The sequence below is a fragment of the Ranitomeya imitator genome, chromosome 5 (assembly GCF_032444005.1).
Source record: "Ranitomeya imitator isolate aRanImi1 chromosome 5, aRanImi1.pri, whole genome shotgun sequence".
NCBI classification, from domain to species: domain Eukaryota; kingdom Metazoa; phylum Chordata; class Amphibia; order Anura; family Dendrobatidae; genus Ranitomeya; species Ranitomeya imitator.
This window is the reverse complement of record NC_091286.1, coordinates 571,763,991-571,786,392: the sequence shown is the minus strand read 5'-3', so window position 1 is coordinate 571,786,392 and position 22,402 is coordinate 571,763,991. Positions and strand designations below refer to the sequence as shown.

Here is a 22,402-nt window from a genome sequence, read left to right as displayed (position 1 = left end):
TATTTTCTCTGGTAGATTTTTGAACCCAAATCAAGGAAAAAAAATATAGGCTTTCTATGGACCACAATTGGAGAGAGAGAGAGAGAGAGAGAGATGGCACACCCAGGAGTCAAGACTGGCACACAAGCAGAAAGGCCAATATTAATCTCCCAATTTTTTTGGGGGTTTGTTTTTTTTTTTTTTTTTTCAGGGAGACTTTAGAAAAAAAAATAATAAAAAAAATATGATTTTATCAGGAAGAATTTAGAAACCAAATAAAATAAAATGATTTTTTCAGGGAGAATTTAGAAAACAAATAAAACCAAAAATAGGCGTTCTATGGCCCACTGACTGAGAGAGAGAGAGAGATGGAACGCTTAGTACTGGCACACAAGCCCAAAGGGCAATATTAATCTCCCTTTTTTTTTCAGGGAGAATTTCTAAAACCCAAAAAAAAAAAAAAATAGGCTTTCTATGGCCCACTATTTGTGAGAGAGATGGGACGCTCAGGACTGGCACAGATGGCACGCTCAGGACTGGCACAGAAGCCCAGAGGCCAATATTAATCTCCCTTTTTTTCTGGGAGAATTTATAAAACCAAAAAAATATTTAAATAGGCTTTCTATGGCCCACTATTTGTGAGAGAGATGGCACGCTCAGGACTGGCACAGATGGCACGCTCACAACTGGCACACAAGCCCAGAGGCCAATATTAATCTCCCTTTTTTCAGGGAAAATTTATAAAACCAAAAAAAAAATTAAATAGGCTTTCTATGGCCCACTATTTGTGAGAGAGATGGCACGCTCAGGACTGGCACAGATGGCACGCTCACAACTGGCACACAAGCCCAGAGGCCAATATTAATCTCCCTTTTTTCAGGGAAAATTTATAAAACCAAAAAAAAAATTAAATAGGCTTTCTATGGCCCACTATTTGTGAGAGAGATGGCACGCTCAGGACTGGCACAGATGGCACGCTCACAACTGGCACACAACCCCAGAGGCCAATATTAATCTCCCTTTTTTTCAGGGAGAATTTATAAAACCAAAAAAAAAAATTAAATAGGCTTTCTATGGCCCACTATTTGTGAGAGAGATGGCACGCTCAGGGCTGGCACAGATGGCACGCTCACAACTGGCACACAAGCCCAGAGGCCAATATTAATCTCCCTTTTTTCAGGGAAAATTTATAAAACCAAAAAAAAAATTAAATAGGCTTTCTATGGCCCACTATTTGTGAGAGAGATGGCACGCTCACAACTGGCACACAAGCCCAGAGGCCAATATTAATCTCCCTTTTTTCAGGGAGAATTTATAAAACCCAAAAAAAAATAAAATAGGCTTTCTATGGCCCACTATTTGTGAGAGAGATGGCACACTCAGGACTGGCACACAAGCCCAAAGGCCAATATTAATCTCCCACTGTATTTTTATCAGGGAGAATTTATACACCCACAAAAAAAAATACAGAAAAATGAAAAGGCTTTCTATGGCCCACTATGTGAGAGAGATGGCACACACAGGGATGGCACTCTAGCAGAAATGCCAAATTGCCAATCTTAATCTCCCACCAAAAAAAAAAAAAAAAAAAAAAACAGGGAATGTCCTACAATTACTATCTCCCTGCCTGCAGTAATCTCAGCCAGGTATGGCAGGCAGCTACTATCTCCCTGCCTGCAGTAATCTCAGCCAGGTATGGCAGGCAGCAATAAGGAGTGGACTGATGCACAAATGAAATAAAAAGTGTGGACAAACAAAAAAGATAGCTGTGCAGAAAGGAAGGAACAAGAGGATTTGTGCTTTGAAAAAAGCAGTTGGTTTGCACAGCGGCGTACACACAGCAATGCAGCTATCAGGGAGCCTTCTAGGGCAGCCCAATGAGCTACAGCGCTGAGGGGAAAAAAAAAAAAAAAAACTTCCACTGTCCCTGCACACCGAGGGTGGTGTTGGACAGTGCAAATCGCTGCAGCACAAGCGGTTTTGTGGTTAATGGACCCTGCCTAACGCTATCCCTGCTTCTGACAAAGCGGCAGCAACCTCTCCCTAAGCTCAGATCAGCAGCAGTAAGATGGCGGTCGGCGGGAACGCCTCTTTATAGCCCCTGTGACGTCGCAGATAGCAAGCCAATCACTGCAATGCCCTTCTCTAAGATGGTGGGGACCAGGACCTATGTCATCACGCTGCCCACACTCTGCGTTTACCTTCATTGGCTGAGAAATGGCGCTTTTCGCGTCATTGAAACGCGACTTTGGCGCGAAAGTCGCGTACCGCATGGCCGACCCCGCACAGGGGTCGGATCGGGTTTCATGAAACCCCGACTTAGCCAAAAGTCGGCGACTTTTGAAAATGTTCGACCCGTTTCGCTCAACCCTAGTGGTAATGGCTCAATCAATGAAGATACTGGAGGTGTGCACTAAATATATGGTGGTGACAGTTATTATTGGTCCCTTCTGAGGCAAAATGCTAGATATGAGATATGGTGCACTTACCAGTGAAGCCCAGTGATCAGATGAATAGACAGCATGAAGGTGCTGAGTGGTGGAGATTCCGGCATTCAGTGCGCTGGAGGAGAACGCCTACTCCTCACGCGCTCTGGCCAGAAGCAGCTCTGAGGGTAGCGGCGTGAGAAAAAAAAGAAAATTTATTTATTTATTATTTTTTCACCACTGTTTTCATCAAATTTAAATATTAGACAAAGATGACATAAGTAAACACAAAAATGCAGTTTTTAAATGAAGGTCTTTATTATAAGGGGAAAAAGAAATCCAAACCTACAGGGCCTGGTGTGAAAAAGTTATTGTCCCCTAAACCTTACAACTGCTTGGGCTACCCTTAGCAGCAATAACTGGCTATGAGTCTATTACAACACTCTGGAGGAATTTTGGCCCACTCATCTTTGCAGAATTGTTGTAATTCAGCCACATTGAAGGGTTTCCAAGCATTAAGGTACCGTCACACTAGACGATATCGCTAGCGATCCGTGACGTTGCAGCGTCCTGGCTAGCGATATCGTCCAGTGTGACAGGCAGCAGCGATCAGGCCCCTGCTGTGCTGTCGCTGGTCGGGGAAGAAAGTCCAGAACTTTATTTGGTCGCTGGACTCCCCGTAGACATCGCTGAATCGGCGTGTGTGACACCGATTCAGCGATGTCTTCGCTGGCAACCAGGGTAAACATCGGGTAACTAAGCGCAGGGCCGCGCTTAGTAACCCGATGTTTACCCTGGTTACCATCGTTAAAGTAAAAAAAACAACCGCTACATACTTACCTACCGCTGTCTGTCCTCGGCGCTCTGCTTCTCTGGTCTGGCTGTGAGCACAGCGGCCGGAAAGCAGAGCGGTGACGTCACCGCTCTGCTTTCCGGCTGCCCGGCGCTCACAGCCAGACCAGAGAAGCAGAGCGCCGAGGACAGACAGCGGTAGGTAAGTATGTAGCGGTTGTTTTTTTACTTTAACGATGGTAACCAGGGTAAACATCGGGTTACTAAGCGTGGCCCTGCGGCCCTCAGCTTAGATTTCCTTTTCCCTTAATAAAGACCTTCATTTAAAAACTGAATTTTTTGTTTACTTGTGTTATCTTTGTCTAATATTTTAATTTGTTTGATGATCATTTAAGTGTGACAAACATGCAAAAGAATAAGAAATCAGGAAGAAGGCAAAAACTTTTTCACACAACTGTATACATTCATGAGAGCAAAGCATAACAAGGCTGTGAATTGCTGTTGAAGCTCTGCCCTATGAGCTGTATTAGCAGTGCTATTGACTTTCAATTATATTTTTATTATGCTTTTTAAACAATTATATAACCATATAACTATGCAGTTATACAAATGATTATGCAAATGGGTGTTAACAAATTATCATCTATCTGCATTATACTGGAATCATAGAAGCAAAAACCAAGAATGGAGCACTGCAGATCTTCATCTGAATTGATCGGAGGTTGAACATTTGCACCACTGCTCCATTTATTGTCTATGGGACTGCTTACTGTTTTATCATTGGGAAACATTATTCACTCAGAACTTCATAGTAGTGTGCAAGTAGCAGAATTTTTTAATCTGTTTTAAGAAAATTTAGTGAAAAAATGGAGCTGCTACTAGTACACAAAATATACTATATAGAAAATTAACAGTTCAAGACTAGGTCATTTTTCCCTGTTTATGACTGCCACACTTTTGAGGATGTTTTTAACATTAGTGTTCACTAGGTACATGAGAGTTCCTAAATTTTTCTAATTCTAAATTTGTTTTTCAGATGTTTAACCCCTTAATCCCATATGACGTACTATCCCGTCTTAATGACGGGAGGGTACGTCATATGCGATCGGCCGCGCACACGGGGGGAGCGCGGCCGATCGCGGCCGGGTGTCAGCTGCCTATCGCAGCTGACATCCGGCACTATGTGCCAGGAGCGGTCACGGACCGCCCCCGGCACATTAACCCCCAGCACACCGTGATCAAACATGATCGTGGTGTGCCGGCGGTATAGGGAAGCATCGCGCAGGGAGTGGGCTCCCTGCGGGCTTCCCTGAGACCACCGCAGCAATGCGATGTGATCACGTTGCTGCGAGGGTCTCCTTACCTCCCTCCCTGCTCCAGGCCCGGATCCAAAATGGCCGCGACATTCGGGTCCTGCAGGGAGGGAGGTGGCATACCAAGTGCCTGCTCAGAGCAGGCGCTTGGTAAGCCTGCAGCACTGTAAGTCAGATCACTGATCTAACAGAGTGCTGTGCAAACTGTCAGATCAGTGATCTGTGATGTCCCCCCCGGGGCAAAGTCAAAAAGTTTAAAAAAAAATTTCCACATGTATTAAAAAAAAAAGAAAAAAATTTCTAAATAAGGAAAAAAATATATATATTATTCCCATAAATACATTTCTTTATCTAAATTAAAAAAACAATAAAAGTACACATATTTAGTATCGACGCGTCCGTAACGACCCAATCTATAAAACTGTCCCACTATTTAACCCCTTCAGTGAACACCGTAAGAAAAAAAAAATGAGGCAAAACACAACGCTTTATTATCATACCGCCGAACAAAAAGTGGAATAACACGCGATCAAAAAGATAAATATAAATAACCATGGTACCGCTGAAAGCGTCATCTTGTCCCGCAAAAAACGAGCTGCCATACAGCATCAGCAAAAAAATAAAAAAGTTATAGTCCTGAGAATAAAGCGATGCCAAAATAATTATTTTTTCTATAAAATAGTTTTTATCGTATAAAAGCACCAAAACATAAAAAAGATATAAATGGGGTATCGCTGTAAACGTACTAACCCGAAGAATAAAACTGATTTATCAATTTTACCAAACGCGGAACGGTATAAACGCCTCCCCCAAAAGAAATTCATGAATAGCTGGTTTTTGGTCATTCTGCCTCACAAAAATCAGAATAAAAAGCGATGAAAAAATGTCACGTGTCAGAAAATGTTACCAATAAAAACATCAACTCGTCCCGTAAAAAACAAGACCTCACATGGCTCTGTGGACCAAAATATGGAAAAATTATATGTCTCAAAATGTGGAGACGCAAAAACTTTTTTGCTATAAAAAGCGTTTTTTAGTGTGTGACAGCTGCCAATCATAAAAATCCGGTATAAAAAACGCTATAAAAGTAAATCAAACCCCCTTTCATCACGCCCTTAGTTAGGTAAAAATAATTAAAAAAAAAAAATGTATTAATTTCCATTTTCCCGTTAGGGCTAGGGTTAGGGTTAGGGTTAGGGCTAGGGCTAGGGTTAGGGCTAGGGTTAGGGTTAGGGTTAGGGCTGGGGCTAGGGTTAGGGCTAGGGTTAGGGCTAGGGTTAGGGCTAGGGTTAGGGCTGGGGCTAGGGTTGGAGCTAAAATCAGGGTTAGGGTTGGGGCTAAAGTTAGAGTTAGGGTTGGAGCTTTAATTAGGGTTAGGGTTGGGGCTAAAGTTAGGGTTAGGGTTGGAGCTAAAGTTAGGGTTAGGGTTGGGGCTAAAGTTAGGGTTAGGGTTGGGGCTAAAGTTAGGGTTAGGGTTGGGGCTAAAGTTAGAGTTAGGGGTGTGTCAGGGTTAGGAGTGTGGTTAGGGTTACTGTTGGGATTAGGGTTAGGGGTGTGTTAGAGTTGGGGTTAGGGTTATGGTTGGGATTAGGGTTAGGGGTGTGTTTGAATTAGGGTTTCAGTTAGAATTGGGGGTTTCCACTGTTTAGGCACATCAGGGGCTCTCCAAACGCGGCATGGCGTCCGATCTCAATTCCAGCTAATTCGGCGTTGAAAAAGTAAAACAGTGCTCCTTCCCTTCCGAGCTCTCCCGTGCGCCCAAACAGGGGTTTACCCCCACATATGGGGTATCAACGTACTCGGGATAAATTGAACAACAACTTTTGGGGTCCAAGTTCTCTTTTTACCCTTGGGAAAATAAAAATTTGGAGGGCTAAAAATCATTTTTGTGGGAAAAAAATATTTTTTATTTTCACGGCTCTGCGTTGTATACTGTAGTGAAACACTTGGGGGTTCAAAGTTCTCACAACACATCTAGATAAGTTCCTTGGGAGGTCTAGTTTCCAATATAGGGTCACTTGTGGGGGGTTTCTACTGTTTGGGTACATCAGGGGCTCTGCAAATGCAACGTGATGCCTGCAGACCAATCCATCTAAGTCTGCATTCCAAATGGCGCTCCTTCCCTTCCGAGCTCTGCCATGCACCCAAACAGTGGTTCCCCCCCACATATGGGGTATCAGCGTACTCAGGACAAATTGTACAACAACTTTTGGGGTCCAATTTATCCTCTTACCCTTGTTAAAATACAAAACTGGGGCTTTTCACGGCTCTGCATTATAAACTGTAGTGAAACACTTGGGAGTTCAAAGCTCTCAAAACACATATAGATAAGTTCCGTAGGGGGTCTACTTTCCAAAATGGTGTCACTTGTGGGGGATTTTAATGTTTAGGTATATCAGGGGCTCTCCAAACGCGACATGGTGTCCCATCTCAATTCCAGTAAATCTTGTATTGAAAAGTAAAACGGCGCTCCTTCCCTTCCGAGATCTGCCATGCGCCCAAACAGTCGTTTATCCCCACATATCGGGTGTCAGCGTACTCAGGACAAATTGCACAACAACTTTTGTGGTCTAATTTCTTCTTTTACCCTTGGGAAAATAAAAAATTGGGGAAAAAATCATTTTTGTGAAAAAATATCATTTTTTATTTTTATGGCTCTGCATTATAAACTTCTGTGAAGCACTTGGTGAATCAAAGTGCTCACCACACATCTAGGTAAGTTCCTTAGGGGGTCTACTTTCCAAAATGGTGTCCCTTGTGGGGGGTTTCAATATTTAGGCACATCAGGGGCTCTCCAAACGCAACATGGCATCCCATCTCAATTCCAGTCAATTTTGCAATGAAAAGTCAAATGGCGCTCCTTCCCTTCCGAGCTCTGCCATGCGCCCAAACAGTGGTTTACCCCTACATATTGGGTATCAGCGTACTCAGGACAAATTGTGCAACAACTTTTGGGGTCCATTTTCTCCTGTTACCCTTGGTAAAATAAAACAAATTGGAGCTGAAGAAAATTGTTTATGAAAAAAGTTAAATGTTAATTTTTATTTAAACATTCCAAAAATTCCTGTAAAACACCTGAAGGGTTAATAAACTTATTGAATGTGGTTTTGAGCACCTTGAGGGATGCAGTTTTTAGAATGGTGTCACACTTGGTTATTTTCTATCATATAGACCCCTCAAAATGACTTCAAATGTCATGTAGTCCCTAAAAAATATTGGTGTTGTAAAAATGAGAAATTGCTGGTCAACTTTTAACCCTTATAACTCCCTAACAAAAAAAAATGTTGGTTCCAAAATTGTGCTGATGTAAAGTAGACATGTGGGAAATGTTACTTATTAATTATTTTGTGTGACATATCTCTGTGATTTAAGGGCATAAAAACAGAAACAGAGATTTGGATTTTCAACAACTTTTGTTTATCATTTTTTATCATTTTATTTTCTTATTTTTATTAATTTATTTTTTCTCATATCCCCCATTCAACCCTTGAGGCCATAAAGACCTTTGGGGTGCACTGCAACCTTTAAATACATTTTTATATATTTGATTTTCCCTGTAACTGAGGTTGCCTTATTAACTTCCAGTTATAGGGTAAATTCAGGCTCTTGCCAACACTGCAGAGCTGATCTGAATCTGCTAGGACTCAAGCTTCAGGTCCTACCCTCCACTTTGAGATCACATAATTGCTAGGATGTGAGGATGAAATGCTGTCAATGCTTCCAAATCTGCATACACCGCACTCATTCAGCACTGTGTATACAATAGTCAGGAAGGCAAAGATAGTAAAAAAAATCATCTCTGCCTTCTCTATGGCAAGCCTGGCTGTGCCTGAAAACTGGCTCCCTGCTTCCGCAGCTATAGAAACAAACTTGTGCAGTTGTTTAATATGCAATGACGATTTAAAATGTTATTGCAGACTGCCCAGATTCTTAAAGGGTATGCCCACTACTTGGGCAAACCCTTCTAAATGACTTTATTCCCTCTTATAAAATAATGACAGCTATACTCACCTGTGGTGCTGACACCATTCCAGCAGTGTCGGCACTGGCTCTCCCAGGGCTCGCATGACCTAACAATCCCTGCTGCCAATCAATGGCCACTTCAAGTCATTACGTCTGAAGGATGACTTTGATTTTTTGGTTAATAAATGGGTACAAGATGGTTGGGGAGTGTTAATTTCAATTAAAGAACTGTACTCTGTGTGTGTCTATGTTAAATTTAACTATGAGGTTAGTAATGGGGATGTCTGATAGACACCTTTCCATTACTAACCCCTGGGCTTGATGTCAGTGGAAATAAAACAGCTAACTTCAACCCCAAAACTATTACCCCACTTGCCACCACACCAGGGCAAGTGGGAAGAGCCAAGGCTATGTGTCAGAGCTAGTGCATTTAATAGAGGCATAATTTCTGGGGCGGCAGAGGGCTAATATTCTTAGTCTGGAAGGTGGCCAATATCTACGGCTCCGTCCCAGCCTGTTAACATCACCCCACATCTGTCTGTTCAGCTTTTGCTGGTTAGTAAATACAGAGAGGACCACCACATCATTTTTGGAGGGTCCCCTTTAATAGCCAGTAAAGGCTGAGCAAACAGCAGTGAGCTGTTATTAATAGGCGGTGAACCAGTATGGCTATTTGCCCCTTCCCAAAATATTAAAACCAACCCTCAGCTGGTTAGGAAAATTAAAGGGTTCCCATGATGTTTTTTTTTAAATCATTTATTTAATACACGAGATACACAGATGGCCGGTGGTGATTACAAGTCTCATCAGTGTCACCTGGTCTCACTGATTGCAGAGAGACCAGGTGACAATGATGAGAGCTGCATTCAGCACCCAGCGCCTGGAAACAGCGCTAACTGTACTGCTTTTCGCAGGTGCTGATACGTGTCACACTCATGACACACGGATGTCATTAGTTTGTCATCAGTGTGCACCTGTGTGGGACATATTGCGGACCATGCTGCCGGCAAAAAAGTGGATGTGTCAACGTGTTTTGCACATGGATACACAGTCAGTGCAAACACTGACGTGTGCGCAGACCTATAGATTTGAATGCGTCTACGTATTTAAGAGTGTCCGGTACGTGTGGAAACAGTCACCACACATACCGGAGACACTGACGTGTGAAAGTAGCTTAAGAGAGCAGGTTTTGGCTGCATGAAAAAAAAAAACAGCATTAAACACTGTGCGTGAACATGGCCTTACATCACCACAATGCATATTTTTGGGATACACTAGAATTCAGATTGCACGCAAGGCCGTCTCGACCAATATCTGATCTCACAAATGTTCTTCTGAATGAATGGGCAAAAATTCCCACAGACTTACTCCATAATCTTGTAGAAAACAGTATTTGTAAGCCAAAACCAGGAGTGATTGAGAAATGCAGAAGTGGTGACGTGTTTCTATTATACTTTTCCTCTGACTGTTCCACTCCTAAATTTGGTTTACAATACTAAGACCATGGGACTCCTTCTCGATATAAGGAAGACAAAGATACTACTACTGCGAGGTATGACTGGGACACATTGAGATGGAAGGCGACAAATTGGAAGAAGTTGTAAAGGACTTAAACCTACGCGGATCAATGATCACTCATAATGCAGCAACTCAAGATGCAGATAAATCAATAGGGGAATAGCTACGAGCAAATAAAAAATGTAGTCACTGGACAAGGTCTTCATATCGCGGAACATTTCAATGGCGATGAAGACAAGGATTGTATATAATATGTTTTTTTCTGTAGTAACATATGGATGCAAAAACTGGACGATAAAGGAATAAGACAGAAGAAGAATCTTTGAAATATGGTGCTGGAGAAGGATGCTATTAATACCATGGATGGCAAGATGAACAAACAAATCAATCTTGGTACAAATCGAGCCAGACATGTCAATAAAAGCAAGGATCACCAAGCTACGACTTATCTATTTTGAACACATCATACTAAGAGAAATCACTGGAGAAGGACATCATGGTCGTAAGAAGGCGAAGAAGAAAACCAGAAACCTGGTGGCTTGATACAATCTAGATAATGGCAGAGAAGACCCTGGTGGACCTATGCAAACTTGAACAACATTGATCTTCCTACAGAGGTTCATCCATCAAGTCACCATGGCTCGGCTTATAATAATAATGTAAAATATTGACCAAATGCTGAATATGTGAACATGGCATGAAGGTAACAATGTATATGTTTTTCAATACTTTTGTCCATATAGTGCATATTAAAAAAGTGTTTCAACTTTTGGAGAAAAATGTTTGCTGATGCATAAAGTAAAAAACAAAGCCAGGGAGTACTTACATTCCGCCAATCCAGTGCTGACTCCCCATCCCTGCTTTTGTCTCTATGTTTTGGCTGCAGTAGTTAAATCATGACTACAGTGAGTTATACTGCTGCAGTCAATCACTGAGCTCATCTGCTTTGCCAGTGTAGATATCAGCAAATGTTTTTGGACACTATTCAAAAATCCTTGTAGACTGCGTGCCCACAATGAGTTTTTGGTGAGTATTTGACCCAGTGCTTAGGTCATGTTCACACGTTGAATATTTGGTCGGTATTTAACATGAGTATTTTTAAGCTAAAACTAAGAATGAGTGAAAAACGCAGAAGCGGTGCACGTTTTTCTATTATAATTTTCCTTTGATTGCTCCACTGATTTTGGCTTACAAATACGTAAGTAAAATACAGACCAAATTCCAGAAAAGTGAAAAGGATTTATAGAAATATGATGCCCACTGTGCTTTTTTTACTTACATAAACTCACCTGCAGTGCGTGTTTCAAATCCGCAATATTACAATTTCTTCTGCGGGTATGCTGAGTTTTATCTGTGGATTTTTCCCATAGACTGGGATTAGATACAGAAAATCCAAAAGTAAAAATGCACATGCGATTTTAGTGCATTTCCGCAGCAAAAATGAATGTAATCCGCACACAACCATATCAAAAAGGCTTTGTTAAAGCAAAATTTCAGGAAGCATCGAAAACCAAACAAGTTTATTTAAAATATGACATACCAACAAAAGACAAAAAATCCAGAGTCAAAAATGCAATAAAAATCCTCGTAATCCGCACATGACTGTATCAATAAAGTTTTGTCAAAGTCAAATACCAGGAAGTATCAAAACAAAGCAGCTTTATTTAAAAAGTGACAAACCAAGAAGAGACAAAAAAAGCAGCATCAAAAATGCGATAATGACGCATGTAAAAAAAACAAATTACTAAAAAACAAAACACAAAATTTATCTAATAGGTGCAGATATGGTGCAGAAATCTGCAACATCAAAAGCTCACTAAAAGCTGATCATCGGAATGTAGGCTCTTAAATGATTAATTATCACAAAAGGAATCATGATTTTTCTTTGTCCTTCACCCCCAAAAACCTAGAATACTATGGTTTAATCCCTGCTGTGAGTATGCATCTTCACTTTTTCCTTTTATGTTGAAATTTATTAAATATGTGTTCCATAGTGAATGTGACAAATGTCATTTTGCCCAAAATGCCTGTTATCATAAAATGGAAAGTGCCTTTTTAATTATACAGTTAATACTGATAATAATGATAATAAAAACACTTATTACAGCACATAGAAGCTTAGCTGTGAGAACACACAATTGCACATAACCTGTGGATGTCCAGCACAACAGTGCAGTGTCGATTCTGATTCCTGTGCTCGGAGGAGACGTTTTGTGACATCGAACATATCTTTTCATGACAATTTCCATAATCGCGTTCACGATGGTTCGTATTTTTCAGGGAACATTCTAAAACTTGTTTTGCTTCTATTGATCTTGGTGGACGCAATATGGTCTCTCTAGCAAGTGCCCTGTGTGTGTAACTTGAGTCTCAAGGATTGTGCTCATGCCTTTTAATACTTTGGAGCTATACATAGCACATAACAGATGAAGCTGAGATCTGGGGTCAGGAAATTGCTGTAAATTATTACTCAGTCACATTCCACCATACAACCTCAATGTATAGTCACTCAAATGTGGGGAAAATCCTGCAAACTTAAAATTGTTAGCACACCACAAAACCACACACATCAATACAGTGGAGTTTTCTAGTTCTATGAGAAGCCATTCTAGCATTATGTAACTGCAGATGCAGTATAGAGAACCACGGTTTTTCCACTTTGCCAGTTTCGTTTCTGCAGATGACATGAAAAAAATTTATCTGATCAAAACAAATACAATTGTGGTTTCTAGTTCACTTATATTGGAAAGTTTGTCTGTTGTGGGTTCTCAAATAGCAACAGGGTGTGATCTACCCTAGGCTACGTTCACATTAGCGTTTCCCGACGCAGCGTCGGGAAACGCAGCGGCGACGCATGCGTCATGCGCCCCTATATTTAACATGGGGGACGCATGGACATGCGTTGTGCTGCGTTGTGCGACGCATGCGTTTTTTTTGCCGCAAGCGTCGGGCAAAGAATTTTTTTTTGCGTCGAAATTTCGGCAAAAAACGACGCATGCGTCGCAAAACGCAGCGTTTTTGTGTGCGTTTTGATTTGCGTTGTGCGTTGCATCGCCGACGCAGCGGCGCACAACGCAAATGTGAACGTAGCCTTAGAGCAGCCCAAAATAATGCAGCCCATTGGCTCATTCATTACATTTGAGAGTTTTCATAACATCTTAGGCTATGTTCACATGCAGCATTTTTGCAGCTTGTTTTTGGAGCCAAAATCTGCTTTCTTGGCAATAAAATTGTTTTGTTGCCTTATTATTGCTTTTTTGTTGCATCTCTTTTATTTTTCCTGAGGATTCCACGTGTGATTTGTCTACCGGACGTTTAGTAAAATTAGTTTTTATTCGTTCAATAACAGCTAAACAGCTGCAAAAACACTGAAAGAATTGACGCCTCAGTTCTCAAATCCAGTTATGAAAAAGAAATCAAGCATGTACATGAGATTTCTGAAATTTCACAGTTTTTGTTGGTACTCAGGGGCGAACATTGATGCAACTTCTGCAGCCACACAGGGGTCCAAGAGATAAGGGGGCCCATTTTTGCCTCTAAACAGGTGGAATGGTGCAGTATCATTAAATATTCAGCTGATTTACCAGTATGATCATTTGGTGTCTTTTTGACACAGGGTATTGTTTCTGTGTCAAAAACAAAGCATCTTAGGCCACGTTCACACGTGAAGTATTTGGTGAGTTTTTTTACCTCAGTATTTGTAAGCCAAAACCAGGAGTGGGTGATAAATACAGACGTGGTGATGTGTTTCTATTATACTTTTCCTTTGATTTCTCCACTACTCATTTTGGCTTACAAATGCTGAGGTAAAATATTGACCAAATATTGAAGATGTGAATGTGACCTTACAATTAAAGCAAAGTGGATGGGATTTATAGAAATCTCCTGCCCACTGTGCTATTATTTGACTCAGCGTAATCTGACCTGCGGTGCGTGTTTCAAATACACAACGTGTTCATTTCTCTTGCGGGTACCCTGAGTTTTCTGTGCAGATTTTCCCCATAGGCCGGGGTCACACTTGCAAGTGCAATGCAAGAAACTTGAGCATCAGTACACGGCGTTGTCGCCGCCACTCGTGACCGGAGCATGCGGCTGTATGTATTTCTATGCAGCTGAATGCTCCGGTCCCGAGTGCCGGCGGCAGTGCCGGGTATTGAGGCGGGAGACTTGCGCGAGTTTCTCGCATTGCACTTGCAAGTGAGACACGGGCCATAGACTTGCGTTCAAAGTGGAAAATTTGCAGTTAAAAATGCACATGTGTTTTTAGTGCATTTCCGAAGCGGAAACACATCAAAAACGCATTCGCACCTAAGTATATCAATAAATTTTTGTTTAAACCAAAAACCAGCAAGCATGAAAAACCAAGTAGCTTCATTTAAAGCATGATACATAAAAGAGACAAAAAACACAGAGTCAAAAACGCAATTAAAATGCATATTTAAAAAACTGCACACAAAAATGCAATGAAAAACAGCAAGTTACCTTATTCAAATAAATAATAATAATTAGATGAGCATTTCCTGAAGGAAATACATGGTGCTTGAACAGCGCTGCCAGCTTTACAGCAGTGTATCAGGTGTCAACTGTAAGAAAGTAAAGTTAGAATATGAATGTTGTGTATAGCGATGGTACAACCTGGGGTGGGTTGTATATGCAGCCAATGGGAGTGATGTAGTGATGTCACCATCATATAATATTGGGTGCAGGCTAAAGGACCTGTGTGATGTCACTGCCATTTGCTTCAAGGGGATGCTGGGACCCACAATGATGAAATGAGCGGGGTCCGGACACTTGTGAAGAACAGGCAGACTGTCCTAGGCAGAGTCTGTATGTAAGAAATTGTACTTACAGGGAGAAACAAGAGTTTTCTTGGGTAAATAGTAAAAGGTCAAAATTTATTGATAGTTCACATTACATATCATAAATAATTTTCAAAGAACAATCAGATAAAGTGATTCATGTGCAGATACAATACCGGGGTAACCAGGAATCACCAGTTGCATTTGCCCCTTAGTGCAAAATAATCCATTTAGACATAAAGTGCATGTGCATTAGGGTATAGCACCAGTAAGTAGCCTTGCCCAGAATCGATCTTATATATATAGTAACAGGGGGTCTATATAGTATAGTACCCTACAGGGCCGGTACACACTTACCACGGGCAAACGCTGAAGGGGACCTGGGGCGGGTGTAGAAAAAAGCCCGACGCGCGTTTCGCGTCTCCAATAGAACGCTTTCTCACTTCCCTTGAGAAAGCGTTCTATTGGAGACGCGAAACGCGCGTCGGGCTTTTTTCTACACCCGCCCCAGGTCCCCTTCAGCGTTTGCCCGTGGTAAGTGTGTACCGGCCCTGTAGGGTACTATACTATATAGACCCCCTGTTACTATATATATAAGATCGATTCTGGGCAAGGCTACTTACTGGTGCTATACCCTAATGCACATGCACTTTATGTCTAAATGGATTATTTTGCACTAAGGGGCAAATGCAACTGGTGATTCCTGGTTACCCCGGTATTGTATCTGCACATGTATCACTTTATCTGATTGTTCTTTGAAAATTATTTATGATATGTAATGTGAACTATCAATAAATTTTGACCTTTTACTATTTACCCAAGAAAACTCTTGTTTCTCCCTGTAAATATGTTTGTTTGAGTGGGTATACTTTCTTTTTGTATGGGCTAATTTTAGCCTTCTATGCTGACAGAATTATGTCAAAGAGGTTGTGGTGGCATGTAAGAAATTGTGGCTGCTCAGTTTGATTTATTGATTTCACTAGAAATTCTGATTGCAACAAATAATCTCTCTAGCAGCAAGTTCTCACAGGTAGACTCTGCTAATCTAAAATCTGTCTGCTTTTGGCAGATTTGAATAGGGGCACCCATAATGGAAACAAACTATTTATATGTAGCTAATGAAGTCACATTTAGGGCTAGTACACACAGTCAGAATAAATAATCGGTCGAATTCGGATGTAAAAATTGGACTGTTTGTACTAGCCCTTATAAAGCAGTGTATAAGTGTGATTACTTACCGTATATACTCGAGTATAAGCCGAGATTTTCAGCCCATTTTTTTGGGCTGAAAGTCCCCCTCTCGGCTTATACTCGAGTCATATACCCGGGTGTCAGCAGGGGAGGGAGAGCGGGGGCTGTGTAGTTATACTTACCTGCTCCCAGCGCGGTCCCTGCAGTCCCTGGCTTCTCCGGCGCTGCAGATTCTTCCTGCACTGAGCGGTCACATGGCACCGCTCATTACAGAAATGAATAGGCAGCTCCACCCCCATAGGGGAGGAGCCGCATATTCATTGCTGTAAATGATCGGTGCCATGTGACCGCTCAATTACAGGAAGAAGCTGCAGCGACGGAGAAGCCAGGGACTGCAGGGACCGCGCCGCAGCAGGTAAGGGGAGCGCAGCGCTATAATTACCTGCTCCTCGCTCCGGCTCCGTCTGCAGCGTCCTCTAGCAATGACGCTCAGGTTAGAGGGCGCTGTGACGTAGTCAGTGCGCGCCCTCTGCTGAGCGTCAGTGCTGGAGACGGAGCCGCAGAGGAGCAGGTAATTATTGAAAGCGCCGGCGTCCTGAGAAGAGAGGCGAGTATGTGATTTTTTTTTTTTTTTTATGGCAGCACCAGCAGCATTCTAAGGAGCACCTATAGGGCCATAAAGGTGCAGAGCATATATGGGGCACAGCATTATAAGGAGCACCTATGGGGCCATAAAGGTGCAGAGCATATATGGGGCACAGCATTCTAAGGAGCATCTATGGGGCCATAAAGGTGCAGAGCATATATGGGGCACAGCATTATAAGGAGCACCTATGGGGCCATAAAGGTGCAGAGCATATAAGGGGCACAGCATTATAAGGAGCACCTATGGGGCCATAAAGGTGCAGAGCATATATGGGGCACAGCATTCTAAGGAGCATCTATGGGGCCATAAAGGTGCAGAGCATATATGGGGCACAGCATTATAAGGAGCACCTATGGGGCCATAAAGGTGCAGAGCATATATGGGGCACAGCATTATAAGGAGCACCTATGGGGCCATAAAGGTGCAGAGCATATAAGGGGCACAGCATTATAAGGAGCATCTATGGGGCCATAAAGGTGCAGAGCATATATGGGGCACAGCATTATAAGGAGCACCTATGGGGCCATAAAGGTGCAGAGCATATATGGGGCACAGCATTATAAGGAACATCTATGGGGCCATAAAGGTGCAGAGCATATATGGGGCACAGCATTATAAGGAGCACCTATGGGGCCATAAAGGTGCAGAGCATATAAGGGGTACAGCATTCTAAGGAGCACCTATGGGGCCATAAAGGTGCAGAGCATATAAGGGGCACAGCATTCTAAGGAGCACCTATGGGGCCATAAAGGTGCAGAGCATATATGGGGCACAGCATTCTAAGGAGCACCTATGGGGCCATAATCAAAGGTGCAGAGCATATAAGGGGCACAGCATTATAAGGAGCACCTATGGGGCCATAAAGGTGCAGAGCATAAATGGGGCACAGCATTATAAGGAGCACCTATGGGGCCATAAAGGTGCAGAGCATATAAGGGGCACAGCATTATAAGGAGCACCTATGGGGCCATAAAGGTGCAGAGCATATAAGGGGCACAGCATTATAAGGAGCACCTATGGGGCCATAAAGGTGCAGAGCATATAAGGGGCACAGCATTATAAGGAGCACCTATGGGGCCATAAAGGTGCAGAGCATATAAGGGGCACAGCATTATAAGGAGCACCTATGGGGCCATAAAGGTGCAGAGCATATATGGGGCACAGCATTATAAGGAGCACCTATGGGGCCATAAAGGTGCAGAGCATATAAGGGGCACAGCATTATAAGGAGCACCTATAGGGCCATAAAGGTGCAGAGCATATATGGGGCACAGCATTATAAGGAGCACCAATGGGGCCATAAAGGTGCAGAGCATATATGGGGCACAGCATTATAAGGAGCACCTATGGGGCCATAAAGGTGCAGAGCATATATGGGGCACAGCATTATAAGGAGCACCTATGGGGCCATAAAGGTGCAGAGCATATATGGGGCACAGCATTATAAGGAGCACCAATGGGGCCATAAAGGTGCAGAGCATATATGGGGCACAGCATTATAAGGAGCACCTATGGGGCCATAATCAAAGGTGCAGAGCATATATGGCACAGCATTATAAGGAACATCTATGGGGCCATAATCAACGGTGCAGAGCATTCTATATAGCACAGTTGTATATGGAGCATCTATGGGGCAATAATGAACGGTATGGAGCATTTATTTTTATTTTTGAAATTCACCGGTAAATGCTGCATTTTCTACCCTAGGCTTATACTCGAGTCAATAAGTTTTCCCAGTTTTTTGTGGCAAAATTAGGGGGGTCGGCTTATACTCGGGTCGGCTTATACTCAAGTATATACGGTACATATAGCTTTAAAATCAAAGGAAAGTGAATTAGAATGTTTTATGCCAAGTCAGAGAACAGGAAGCCTGTGCTAGTACTGCGTCACACACACCAGATGCTCTTACGCTTCATGCCCCTTTGACAATATGAAGTAAAAACACAAACAACTTTGTAAATTGTAAATGGGTGGTGGTGGCGACAGCTTTTAATAAATCAGAAACTCTCACATTTTAAAAATTAAAACCATTGAAATAGAACAGGAAGCAGGGTGCCACACAGACTTTTGGCGTGCACTAGTGCCTTCCCATATAATTTTATCCACTCCGCCAAAATATATCGTCAGGTGTGACTTAATAACAATACATCAAGAATAAACACCCACAATGAACCAGCAATGTACTGTCTCCTTCCCCATAATCCTGTAGAATGTAAGCCCGCAAGGGCAGGGTCCTCGCCCTCTGTATCAGTCCGTCATTGTTAGTTTGTTTACTGTATGTGATATTTGTAACTTGTATGTAACCCCTTCTCATGTACAGCACCATGGAATCAATGGTGCTATATAAATAAATAATAATAATATATATATATATATATACTTATTATATATATACTAGATGGCAGCCCGATTCTAAAGAATCGGGAGTCTAGAATCCATATATACTTGAAATTCGGCAGGAGCTTGAAGAGCAACGTCACTGGGCCCGCCTCCACGCAGTAGAAACTTGCTGTGAGGTAAAAATTCAAAAATCACACCAAAATGGCGGGCGGAGTGTGTCACAGTACGGCACGTTTCTGATTGGTCGCTCGCAGCAGGCGGCAACCAATCAGACACTGGACACTGTTGACGTCACTTATCTCCGGACATTAGCTCCGGACATTAGCTCCGGACATTAGCTCCGGACATTATCTCCGCACATTAGCTCCGGACATTAGCTCCGGACATTAGCTCCGGACAAAGCCACGGAAGTTGGCACAAATTGCAGGAAGTAGTATTCTAGGCAATTAATCTCCGGACATTAGCTCCGGACATTAGCTCCGGACATTAGCTCCGGACATTAGCTTCGGACAAAGCCACGGAAGTTGGCACAAATTGCAGGAAGTAGTATTCTAGGCAATTATATATTAGATATACTTATTTTATATTATCATGTATTCTTCACATAATATATACTTTTTTTTATTTCTTTTTTTATGAAGGGGGGGTTTGTTGTGAATTCTGTTGTCGAACTCCCTCCTGTGGTCGTGAACGGTACTTCGGCGAGTTCTGTCTATGGGCTCCCTCTGGTGGCTATGAGTGAAGCTGCTGCTTCTGAGGTTCCTTACACAGGTGACGTGGTTTATCCTTTGGTTGGCTGCTCTATTTAACTCCTCTCAGATCGTTACTCCATGCCAGCTGTCAATGTTTTTGCATTGGTTCAGTTCACTCCTGGATCTCTCTGGTGACCTGCCTTCTCCTGCAGAAGCTAAGTTCCTGATAGTCATTATTTGTTCTCTGTTTTCTTGTCCAGCTGGTTATCATGATTTTGTCTTGCTAGCTGGAAGCTCTGGGATGCAGAGTGGCCCCTCCGCACCGTGAGTCGGTGCGGAGGTCTTTTTTGCACACTCTGCGTGGTCTTTTGTAGGTTTTTGTGCTGATCGCAAAGTTACCTTTCCTATCCTCTGTCTATTTAGTAAGTCTGGCCTCCCTTTGCTGAAACCTGTTTCATTTCTGCGTTTGTGACTTTCATCTTTACTCACAGTCATTATATGTGGGGGGCTTCCTTTGCCTTTGGGGAATTTCTCTGAGGCAAGGTAGGCTTTATTTTCTATCTCTAGGGCTAGCTAGTCCTTAGGCTGTGACGAGGCGCCTAGGGAGCGTCAGGAGCGCTCCATGGCTATTTTTAGTGTGTGCGATAGGATTAGGGCTTGCGGTCAGCAGAGCTCCCACATCCCAGAGCTTGTCCTGTATGAGTTTAACTATCAGGTCGGGTGCTCCTAACCACCAGGTCATAACAGTACAGCTGGCCAAAAGTATTAATGCATCTCAATAGAGGGATAAGAGAAGTTCTGAGATCATTTTTTTTTCTTTGCACTGTGTTTTGTCTTTCTTTTCCCCTAGACCTTTGGGTGGTTCAGGACACAGGTGTAGATATGGACATTCAGGGTCTGTCCTCTTGTGTGGATCATCTCACTGCAAGGGTACAAAACATTCAAGATTTTGTGGTTCAGAATCCTATGTTAGAGCCTAGAATTCCTATTCCTGATTTATTTTCTGGGGATAGATCTAGATTCTTGAATTTCAAAAATAATTGTAAACTGTTTGTAGCTTTGAAACCCCGCTCCTCTGGTGACCCCGTTCAACAAGTAAAAATCATAATTTCTTTGTTGCGTGGTGACCCTCAAGACTGGGCATTTTCCCTTACGCCAGGAGATCCTGCATTGCGTGATGCTGATGCGTTTTTTCTGGCGCTTGGATTGCTTTATGATGAACCAAATTCAGTGGATCAGGCAGAGAAAATCTTGCTGGCTTTTTTTGTGTCAGGGTCAGGATGAAGCGGAGGTGTACTGTCAGAAGTTTAGAAAGTGGTCTGTGCTTACTCAGTGGAATGAATGTGCCCTGGCAGCAATTTTCAGAAAGGGTCTTTCTGAGACCCTTAAGGATGTCATGGTGGGATTTCCCACGCCTGCTGGTCTGAATGAGTCTATGTCCTTGGCCATTCAGATCGATCGGCGCATGCGTGAGCGCAAAGCAGTGCACCATCTGGCGTTATTCTCTGAGCATAGGCCTGAGCCTATGCAGTGTGATAGGACTTTGACCAGAGCTGAACGGCAAGAACACAGACGTCGGAATGGGCTGTGTTTTTACTGTGGTGAATCCACTCATGCTATCTCCGATTGTCCTAAGCGCACTAAGCGGTTCGCTAGGTCTGCCACCATTGGTACGGTACAGTCTAAATTTCTTTTGTCCGTTACTCTGATTTGCTCTCTGTCGTCCTATTCTGTCATGGCATTTGTGGATTCAGGCGCTGCCCTGAATTTGATGGACTTGGAGTTTGCCAGGCGCTGTGGTTTTTTCTTGGACCCCTTGCAGTATCCTATTCCATTGAGAGGAATTGATGCTACGCCTTTGGCCAAGAATAAGCCTCAGTACTGGACTCAATTGACCATGTGTATGGCTCCTGCACATCAGGAGGATATTCGTTTTTTGGTGTTGCATAATCTGCATGATGTGGTCGTTTTGGGGTTGCCATGGTTACAGTTCCTTAATCCAGTGTTGGATTGGAAATCTATGTCTGTGTCCAGCTGGGGTTGTCAGGGGGTACATGGTGATGTTCCATTGCTGTCAATTTCGACTTCCACTCCTTCTGAAGTCCCTGAGTTTTTATCAGATTACCGGGATGTATTTGAAGAGCCCAAATCTGGTGCCCTACCTCCTCATAGGGATTGCGACTGTGCTATTAATTTGATTCCTGGTAGTAAGTTTCCTAAGGGCCGTCTGTTTAATTTATCTGTGCCAGAGCACGCCGCTATGCGGAGTTATATAAAGGAATCCTTGGAGAAGGGTCATATTCGTCCGTCGTCGTCACCATTGGGAGCAGGGTTCTTTTTTGTGGCCAAGAAGGATGGTTCTTTGAGACCTTGTATTGATTACCGCCTTCTTAATAAGATCACAGTCAAATTTCAGTATCCTTTGCCGCTGCTGTCTGATTTATTTGCTCGGATTAAGGGGGCTAGTTGGTTCACCTAGATAGATCTTCGTGGTGCGTATAATCTTGTGCGAATTAAACAGGGTGATGAATGGAAAACTGCATTTAATACGCCCGAGGGCCATTTTGAGTACCTGGTTATGCCATTCGGGCTTTCTAATGCTCCATCTGTGTTTCAGTCCTTTATGCATGACATCTTCCGAGAGTACCTGGATAGATTCATGATTGTATATTTGGATGACATTTTGGTCTTTTCGGATGATTGGGAGTCTCATGTGAAGCAGATCAGAATGGTGTTCCAGGTC

The 22,402-nt window shown here is 42.7% G+C and overlaps 1 protein-coding gene across 2 annotated transcripts in view; it reads right to left on the bottom strand.

Moving 5' to 3' along the window:
• Positions 1 to 22,402, bottom strand: part of ST6GAL1 (ST6 beta-galactoside alpha-2,6-sialyltransferase 1) — a 346,442-nt gene that overhangs the window by 238,275 nt on the left and 85,765 nt on the right. Inside the window, exon 2 of one of the 2 annotated variants that reach the window (XM_069727802.1) lies at positions 2,469 to 2,587. The exons of the other annotated variant lie outside the window; for it this stretch is intronic. The gene's annotated coding sequence lies outside the window, so the exon portion shown is untranslated. The remainder of the gene's footprint in view (positions 1 to 2,468; positions 2,588 to 22,402) is intronic. 2 annotated transcript variants of the gene reach the window in all.